The 10488-nt window shown below is 37.2% G+C and overlaps 2 long non-coding RNA genes across 2 annotated transcripts in view; both read right to left on the bottom strand.

Annotated features, from left to right (window-relative positions):
• Positions 1-5236: 5236 nt before the first annotated feature.
• LOC107835144 (uncharacterized) overlaps positions 5237-10488 on the bottom strand; it is a 9733-nt gene continuing 4481 nt past the window's right edge. The window contains exon 3 of the long non-coding RNA XR_001660972.1: positions 5237-5248. This is a non-coding gene — a long non-coding RNA (uncharacterized LOC107835144). The remainder of the gene's footprint in view (positions 5249-10488) is intronic.
• Positions 6472-7796, bottom strand: LOC107835143 (uncharacterized). The gene is made up of 2 exons (XR_001660970.1): positions 7115-7796; positions 6472-7082 (listed from the first exon to the last, which is right to left on the bottom strand). It is a non-coding gene; the product is annotated as an uncharacterized LOC107835143 (long non-coding RNA).

Here is a 10488-nt window from a genome sequence, read left to right as displayed (position 1 = left end):
AGGTTAAATTTAAACTTAATGAAACTTTAAAAATGAGGTTTATACCAGAGTTGAACTTTATCATGGATAAATCAAAATTTGTCTCTCTTTATTATCTTATCAAAACATGATTCCTTTTTATGTGAAACTTGGTCACCTTAAAATGTCTAAAGAGGGAACAGAATTGGTAAATGAATATGAATATTTGTATGAATTAAAAGGTGATTATGAAACAGCTCCAGATTAAATTAAGGTTCATTACAAAATATTCTTGTCTCAAAGACAATTTATAATTCTAAATCCAAATTATTCGGTTACCTTACTTCAAACTGGGAAATAATACGTTTAGAAAAGGAGTAATCACATTTCAGCTTTGGTTTAAGACCAGACAGTATTTATTGCAAGACTGCTTCATTTAGTTTGACATTTTTTTATTTTCTTTTCATTTTTATTAATATTATGGTTTTTATTTCTTCTAATAACAGACTAATTTACTAACTAAACTAACAGCTGATTTGGAAACACATGCGTGTCTGGGTAGAAAGGCACAAATTGGACATGATGAAACTTTTAAAGTGCATATGAGAATAATTGATTATGTAAAAACAAACTGATTAGACAACAACTGGCTCACAACATTTGTATGCCTTAAATTTTGAGTGAATTGATACATAAATTCAAGTCCAACAAAACATTTGATTTGAAACGCAAAGACATCTTACAGTACTGCATAATTTTTGTCTACATTTTTTGCTCCTCTGCCTAAATTGATCAATTTTTCTTTTGTCAATCCAAAATAAACATTGACACTGCTTTTTAGGAAAGCAATCCAAATTCTGATCTGAACTCTTTAAAATAATAAAACTTTTGGCCTTAGCAGTACAGTTTCAGTTGGACATTTTAGACATATGTAAAAAAAAAAAGAGTATCTGAACAATATTTTGTTTGTTTTCTATTTACATAAGAAAACAAAAGGGGGAAATGATAAATGATAAACATAAAACATTTCTGATAAAACTTTACATTTGGAACATCTCTTAGTCTACTTTCAATTCTAGACAGAAGATTTGGAATACTTGTGACACACCCCGGAATATTTTAGTTTTGGAGAATAGTAACATGCAAAATTGCTTTCAAATTTTTAAATTATATCAACAGGGGGTGGAGAAGAAAGAGACTCTAGTTCCTAGTCGATTTATAGATATGGTTAATTATGAATTTATTCATTTGACATTGGTATATTGTGAGATTATTTAATGAGCTCTTACACAGTGCCTTCCTGCATGACTGAAATACAGAGTCAGATAGAAGATCTTACTAAATTAAAATTGGTAATGTAAAACTGAATAGCTTCAATCAATATCTATGCCATGTTTATTTAAATATTCATGAATTTCCTGCATCACCTCTAATTTTAATTGTATAAAGTTACAGTTGGATGTAATTGTTATCATTGAGAAAACTTTGGTTAAAAGTACTATACACTTCTACGGNGTTCAGCTTTGATGGTTCGTTCATTACTGGGGCTGCATACCCAGTCTCTGGGGTAGTTGTAGTTAACTCGCCCCTGTACTGACATCCAGGCTCCTCCCCCTTGCCGTAGCATTTGTGTTGTACCTCGTCAATCTCAAGTTGTGATAGCAGTTGCCGTTTGCGGATGTTGAAACACTGAGCTACTAGTTGTTTAGCAGTCATTGTAGTCTGGGGATGTCGAACTAACCATTTTTCCCTCATTCTTTGCATGTATCCCCTCTGACTAGGGTTACTTGAGTAGTAGCATTCCAACAGATCCAGGTTTTCACCTCTCGCCCAATTCCGTCTTGTTCCAGTAGCCCATTTGTCATCAAGGTGCTCTGGTTCCCCAGCACCTGACGCAGACCTTGTTTGGCCGGGCGACGTCTGAGCCGGCATGTTATGCATATCAGTGTCTCTCATAGTATGAGGTAGGCTGTATAGCTCCAAGGGTCTTGCCTAAGGACCCACACTGCATAGCTCAATTTCATTGTTGTAACTTTTTGCCCCAGCCTGGATTCGAACCCGGGTCTCCCAGGTGGAAGACTGGTGACATACCCATATATATATCGGGGTTTTCCCCAGTGTAATATAAGCCTGGTGGCCCTCCATGCTTTACTGGCTTCGCCACCAGGCTAAGCGTTGCTTGTTTACGTTTCGAGGAAAATAAATAGAAAAAAAAAATCACTTTTAATGCCAGGCTGCAAGCGTCTCTGTTGCTGTGAGCATTTCACTAGCAGAGCAGATTTATTCCTAAATGATAGGTTTATAGTTTATGCATTTAAACCCGACAGCGCGTGGACCAATTACACAGCTGGCGCCTCTGCGCTTTGCCTCGCGCGCTGCTTTACCTCAGCGGGATCGCGAGCGCCTCCTTTCACTCAAACTGGACACAGGCTGACCTGTATGGCTTTTTACATCAACTTACTGTGAGGAATTATGATCCTTTGGAGAACTCTAGTTAAGAATTTAAAACCTGCCGCTTTAGCTCTGGTTACGCAGCTCAATGTGAATCTCAGGAATAACTTGTAGCGAATTCAGAGGTGCGCGTTGTGGAGTGGTGAGAATGATTTATCTTTGTGAACAAACAATTATATGTGGCGTTTACATCTCAACACGCTGCCCAGCGTGTGGCTCTGTGTCTGTCTTCCCTGTAAAGTTTATGTCTGTGCTCCCGGTTGGCCGGAGCGTTTGTGGATAACGAGCAGCGCTAACCTGATCATGCAGGTTCAGCCTGGTGAGGAGCTTTCGCACTCTCCTCGGAGTCACTCATCACGCTGATATCACTTTATTATTATTTTTAGTAATATTTTTCCGGTTACACGATGCATCAAACCATATCAAATGCGTTGTCTACTTAGAGTTAATGCGCGCGGCCACACGGAGATCTGAGAAATTCGTGACCGTCAGGCACGGTCGAGTCCCATGAACTCGACCAACCAGAATAGTTTCTGTGACAATTAAAACTCGACAGACACGAAATGGAAGAGCTACTAAAGCCAAAACTCCTGTTTGTTGCGCATCTCTGCACAGTGCAGCGGATTTACTCATTGTGCAGGACCGGTCCAAGGTTGCATTAGGCCCAGTTACACAGTAATATTTTAATATTTTCTGTCAATATAACATCTTTTAATACAAAAACACGGTAGACCGCCGGTGGACCGCCTCGACGCCCCCACCATCGGGCTTAGCAAGTTTTCTGGGGGAAAGCCTGGGAAATCCTGTGTGTGTGTGTGTGTGTATATATATATATATATATATATATATATATATATACACACACTTTTGTCATAGTACCCCCAAGAATTGAAAACTACTTTCACTGTTCCAAACAGCCACTTCACTGCTGGCTTGTTTGCAACCGGCTTCTGAATTGAATTCTACTCTGAACATTTTTGCAGTTAGTTTGGTGATATTACTTTCATCTTAACTGTGTTTATTGAAAAATAACTGCATTGTTATATGCTGATGCTGCAGCTTTAGGTAAATTTGTGATTATTTATGTCGTCTAACATTAACATAAATATTCATTGGTGTGTCTTTATTCAACTGTGAATGTGCAAGGGGAACTGTACGGTTTGTGTGTTTGTTCTCAGACCTATAACCTATAAATATTAAGTATACTATTTAATATTTCAATGCGTTTCAAAAATGTTCAAATGTTTTTATTGTCTTTCTAACCGGCCCAAATCGGCGCCTTGCTCACTCTTGTTTTTGTGTTTCTCAGCTGCTGCTGTGCAATTTGACCAAAAGATGACTGACAAGGACTGCAGTGAAACTGTCAAGAAATGATTTCATTATGCACCAGAGCGGGAAGAAGGCATCAAGGAACTTGTTTTCCTTGTGTTATTTGCATGCAATCTACACAGTCAGCTGCAGCTTTCCAAAAATTTTTGCATTTCTTGAGGAAGATTAGGAGGCCGTCAGCTCTGTGATGGGATACTTTACTAACTTTATTGTTTCTAAAAGTGAAACGCTTATCTGATACTACAACACATTATATATTTCATAATGTCAAGTGTTGCTTTTTTTATTAGGATTGCCATACCTCCAGCTGCTTACTGAGTAATCCATTAGTGGATAATGGCCCTGTGGTTTTCTGAAGTCCCAAAGTAATGGAATACTTTGGAATACTTTTTAGACTATTGAATGTTATTGACATTGTTTCTCTCTTTTTAAGATTTCTTTAGATTTTAGCATGGAGTTCTGCTTTTTAATTTCCTTTAGCCAACTTAATATTGTGACAAGATTCTACCTGGATCTAGTAAGAAAAAAACTTAACATTTTATTAATATCTGGTTAATCAGAGATTATTTGTAATTTAGCAAGGGGCATGATAGATGTTTTTAAAACACACAATCAGGTTGGTTTCTGGAAAAGGCATGATGTCAGCATCTGCACTAACTCTTTGAAGGCATAGTAATTATGGATGTAAACTTTTGATTTAAAAAAAGACATAAGATCTCAGAATATTTCAGGTTAAAAAAAAGGTGCGGGAACCTTAACTGATCTGAATTGGTCTAACATGTCGGGAAGAAAAAAGTGTTTTTATGCACTTTGTGATGTGATCGGTCAACTGTAGCAGCTGATGTTCTGCATACTATTTTGGGTAAGGTGTGGATGGAGACTCAATGTCCAGGCACTGGGAAAAACTGTGTGGGCCATGCTTTTCACAAGTTCACTGAAAAACAAATATACCTAATGCAAGAGGTGAACCCAGGAGTTCATGCTAGTCACCACCAGTGCCAGACTGCAGATTATTAAGCAAACATAGCTTACAACATTTTACTCATAAGATCCTAACATGAAAGCAGTTGGTGAAAAACAGACAAAACATAAAACATAAGATTTTTTATTTGTCATGTAGTAGTACTAGTACATAACAAAATCGACGTGTTAGAGTTACTAATGAGTTTGAAGATAGCCTGGCGGAGATCAGCAAAGACAAGTACAGTAATGACTGGAGTACTGGGCAGAACCATTCTTCTTAAATGAAGGGATGAACTGAACAGCTGGTTGCAAAATTAAAGAAAAACATAATTTCAAGATAAGACTTGCTTAATATTTATTTTCATGTGAAACAACAGATGCATATTTGTCAGGTCACACAAATAATCTGATACAAATTAAAGTATCCTTTGTAAAAAAGCTAAAATAGAAATTTTGTCACTTCAATTTTATCTGAACTGGGAAAAAAGTAAAGTCTTTTACTCTTCCTAAATGATTATGGCTCCATTGTGACACAGCAATAATATAGCTTACATGTAACTCTCTGAACACACTGATTAATCAAAATCAGCACTTTGCTTCTGTTTCACTCACTAACTTCACACTAACAAGCACTGTGGGGGCAAAGGTTGATTATCGCACATCACAGCTACTAATGGCATCAAGGGGGGAAAAAATCAATTATGCTTCTCAAAATGTAGTTGTACTGCAGTGAGAATAAAACACCCTTTTAAAAAAGCATTAGAGCTCACACCACAAGCAATTATAAGCCAGCATAATGTACCCAGGATGATTTGCTCACATTATAGTTTCAGCTCTGTTCTGTTGAGTCTCATGTAATAACTGATGTGAGTCTGGTGGAATGTGGTTCCTTAGGGAAGCAAAGAGAATCTGATGAAAACCACTTCTCTGTGCCCCTCAGTAAATGCTAGAGGACATGGACACCATACACTGCATGTGTTATCTGGGATGTAAAACTTGCAACTACTTTACATTTACTGATGAAGCAACTTTTATGAGGAATTACCTAAAATGTGCCCTTTTGGACCAGCTGGCACACAAACATATACAACTGATTATCAACCACAGTGTTATCTACTAATACGATGATTTTTGCAGTTGCACTCGGCAATGGAGAACATCCAGGTAGTGGTTTTGATGGATTCTACTAAAACCAGATACACTCCTGATCAAAATCTTAAGACCAGTCAAAAAATTGCAAGAATTTGCATTTTGCACTATTGGATCTTATGAAGGTTCTAAGTAGGGCTTTATAATGTTAAAAGAAGAAATCAGCGTAAGAGACAAAAACTTTTGAGCGGGGAATTAATTGAAAACTGCATTTACACTCAAACATGATTTTTTTCAGCTGATCAAAAGTTTGACCACAGCTCAAAAAACCCCGAAACACCCCCCAAAACAGAAATCAGTGTCAAAAAAAAAGGACTCAGTAATGAGTAGCTCCACCATTCTTGTTGATGACTTCAAACAATCGTTTAGGCATGCTTGATGCCAGTGTTTCCAGGAGGCTAGTGGGAACGTTGCTCCAAGTGTTGAAGATGGCTTCATGAAGGGCATCCACTGTCTGGAACTGATGTCCATTTTTGTAAACTTCCCTTGCCATCCATCCCCAAATGTTCTCAATTGGGTTTAGATCCNCTGCGCCGGCTCTACATCTGGACACACGCAGAAACTGATTTGACGTAGACAGGTCTCGCTATAGAGAGACTGATATGATTAGATCTTATTACTATTATTGCATTTTACTTAGAGATCATTTTTACTTGTTTCCTCATCACAGTTAATTCATATCAGTATATTTTGACTGTGCTGCCCTTGATCCTGATTTATTGCATTGTTTGCTGTTTTATGGATGTGTTCATTGTTCTGTGCCTTTCAATACTCAGACTTCTAAGCTTTTCTTACCATTTAATTTTGTTTAACATCGCATCCTTTCTGTAGTTCATTAACCTTTAAATATTACATTGAAATTTCAATAAGTTTGGTTTATTATCTTACTAACACATTGTTTTATGCATTACTCATTATCGCTTCATTGACTTTAAAGGATAGTACCTTAACATTTCTAATTTTACTTTATTAAGTTTTAAGTAATATCTGCCTTTTATTCATTTTACATTCTATTCATTTTAAATATTACCCTAACACTTTATTCATTTTTGCATTTTATTAAGTTTTGAAATATCATCCTAACATTCTATTCAATTTACATTTTGGTTAACTCTAACAACTTAATGAATATAATTTTAATACTTTTTTTTTACTTTAAAGATGACAATTAGATCCTCCTAACACTTCACCCATTTTATATTTTCATAAAATTTAACATTTATTCTTTTTAACTTGGATTAAAAAATATATATAAAAAACTAACACAAAAATTTCAGACTTTGTTCTTTTATATTTCATTACCCTTCTATGGCATGACGTTGACCCGAGGTAACAAAAAGAAATAATAAATAAATAACAAGCAACATAAAGGTAATGATAATAATATTTGGTTCCAGAAAATGTAATGGTTCGACTTGATGTGTAATTACAGATGATGAAGCTCTGACAAAACTGCTAAAATATTTTCTTCTATAAAAAAAACAAAAAAAAAAACAGTCATGCCATGGTGGGTTGACTTATGTTCCTCCAAATTTAACGCTCTAACATCCTTTAACAATTTTATTTCCTTATGTGTTCTTTATTAGATTGTAAGAGGGACATTGTGGTTTCGATCCACCGCCTAAGAGGCATAGGGGTGGCCTGTCCATTTTTACCCCCAAAATTGAAATGAAATGAGATGAAATGACATGAATGAAAGACAACATCAATGACTGAAATGATATGCATGTCAAGATCTGTAAAAGCCTCGGGGGATGTTTTCCGGAAGGGACAGTGTCTACTCTAGGGTTTGTCTTCTCCTTTTTGGGCTCTTTTAGAGCCCAACAGGGGGAATGTTGATCTCAACATTTACCAAGGCCGAGAAAGAGACATACACTGTTAGACAAAGGGCCCATAGTAAAGAGTTACATTTTTGATTCTGTTAGACACCAAGGTCCATTTCTCACGAGAAACAGAAACTTATCAGGCCACAGAGACATGGTGTGATTTCAGGGAGTGTCTTCAGTTCATATAATCAGCTACCCTCCTCTTTCTCCTCAGACGCTGCACAGACTTTTTTAGAAACTCTTCTCAGATGTAATGGTAAAGCGTCTCCTTTCAGCGCTGAAAGTTAATAAAATAAGTAAAGTCTGAATGCTTTTCTTGGCTGATTTTATGCTCCGTGTGTCAATACAAATTATGATTCATCGATTGAGATTCTCGTTCTCAACACCATCCATCCCCAAATGTTCTCAATTGGGTTTAGATCCAGGGAACATGCAGGATGGTCCAAAAGAGTGATATTATTCTCTTGGAAGAACTCCTTTGTCAGGCGGGCATTGTGAACTGCAGCATTGTCCTGTTGAAAAACCCAATCATTACCACACAGACGAGGGCCCTCAGTCATGAGGGATGCACACTGCAACATCTCCACATAGCCAGCTGCTGTTTGACGCCCCTGCACAACCTGAAGCTCCATTGTTCCATTGAAGGAAAATGCACCCCAAATCATGATGGCGCCCCCACCATTGTGCCATGTAGAAAACATCTCAGGTGGGATCTCCTTGTCATGCCAGTAATGTTGGAAGTCATCAGAACCATCAAGGTTAAATTTTTTCTCATCAGAGAAGACAACTTTCTTCCACCTTTCAACATCCCATGTTTGGTGCACCCTTGCAAAATCCAAATGGGCAATTTTGTGGCGTTGAAGAAGACGTAGCCTTTGAAGACGTTTTTTATTTCTGAAGCCCTTCTCTCGCAGATACTGTCTGATGGTTATTGGGCTGCAGTCTGCACCAGTAATGGCCTTAATTTGGGTAGAGGATCGTCCCGTGTCTTGACGGACAGTCAATTGGATCCTGCGGCTCAGAGCTGGTGAAATTTTTTGGGGTCTACCACTTGACTTTTTTTGTTCCATAACCCTCAGGATCATTTAAAAAATGCAAAATGACTGTCATACTGCAACCAACCTCAGCAGCGATGGCACGTTGTGAGAGGCCTTGCTTATGCAGCTCAACAATCCTACCACGTTCAAAGTCAGTGAGCTTTTTTACTTTTGCCATCAGGAGGTCTTGAGAGTGTAAAGACTTGACAGAAAATGACATGGAATCCAGATTTTTGCACAGCTTTTGGCTTTTAAAGCCTATGGTCTTAAACTTTTGATCAGCTGAAAAAATCATGTTTGAGTGTAATTGCAGTTTTCAGAAAATTCCCTGCTCAAAAATTCTTGTCTCTTGCACTGATTTTTTTTTCCTTTAACATTGTGAAGATCTACTTAGAACCTTCTTAAGATCCAATAGTGCAAAATGCAAATTCTTGCAATTTTTTGACTGGACTTAAGATTTTGATCAGGAGAGTATTTCACTTTGTTGCATACAAATTCACTGCTCTGATTAGCTAATTATTTTGTTGTACAGATGATCTATTTTGGGGTACTTATGTTTTAAATTTGTGCAGCTTTTTAGATTTCAGTAGTGTAGTCAAAAGATGTAAAGTAATATCTACACAGGAACTTTTTTTAAAAGAAAATTTGAAACAAAGAATACTGCAGAATGTTGTGGTTATTTCACGAAGACCTCAAAGTATGGAACTAGATGATCTTGCAGCTTCACAGTAATAGAACTGCTCTTAATCTGAAGCAAAACGTTGTCCTCCTCCATGGAGACCCTTCACTCACGGATGTGACGATGTTCAGTGAATCTTCCTGTCTTGGGCCACACATTCATTCTATGTTGCTTTAGGATGTTTCCAGCAGCAAGACTCTCTGTTGCTTCTTTGAAATAGTTTGAGAAACTTTCTTTTCTGGAAGTTTTCTAAGTTTCTGTCAAATGTTCAGTAACTGTGACATCAACTCCCAAGTGTGTTTCAGCACAGAACAGCAAACTGTAAACAGAGAACACCAAGAGTTTTGTACTAATTACACACATGTAGTTGGTCAAAAACTGTTATGTGACTTTATCAGTGTATTGTCTCTCTTCAGCACAGGAAAAACTTCCAGAGCTAAACATAGCCTACTGTGGCAGTAACAGAGACACCTGTAGCTCTAACAGTAATACCAGACATAAAAAAGCAGCAGTGTTTGGTCTTGAAAGAGGCTGGATCAGGACTGAAGTCTCCTGGGTTGTACGGGCGATAGTAGAGAAGGAGGCAAAGTCCTGAAATGATTTATTAAAGAAGTCCTTAAAAAGGTTACACAACAATTAAGCAAGAATGGTCCGTAGATCCTCTAACTATCCAATGGCAATAAAAGTTATGATCCGGAGGGAGATATAAATAGAACAGCGAGAACCTAAGAGCAAAAGAAAAAAGGTCCTTAAAGCCTTCAAGGGCATAAAAGGTAACGTAACTCCCAAGTACACCAACTAAAATATCCCCCATCTGTGTTTTGTTTCGCATAGTTTGCACATATCACATTGGTGTTTTTTTTCTAAAGAATCTTATTTGATTTAGGTTTTACTAAAAATACTATTCTAGCAATAAAACAATTTTCCCAGGTGGATGGGCAAGAGTCAAATTACGTAATTATTCAATAAGTTACTAATTCCTCACAACCAGTGGTGGGAAGTAACGAAGTACAAGTACACTTAAGTACAATTTTCGTGTATCTGTACTTAAGTAGATTTAATAATGGATACTTTCTACTTTTACTCCACTACATTT

Source organism: Poecilia formosa, unplaced genomic scaffold (genome assembly GCF_000485575.1).
Source record: "Poecilia formosa unplaced genomic scaffold, Poecilia_formosa-5.1.2 Scaffold1075, whole genome shotgun sequence".
In the NCBI taxonomy this organism is placed as follows: domain Eukaryota; kingdom Metazoa; phylum Chordata; class Actinopteri; order Cyprinodontiformes; family Poeciliidae; genus Poecilia; species Poecilia formosa.
This window is presented reverse-complemented; position numbering and strand designations above follow the sequence as displayed.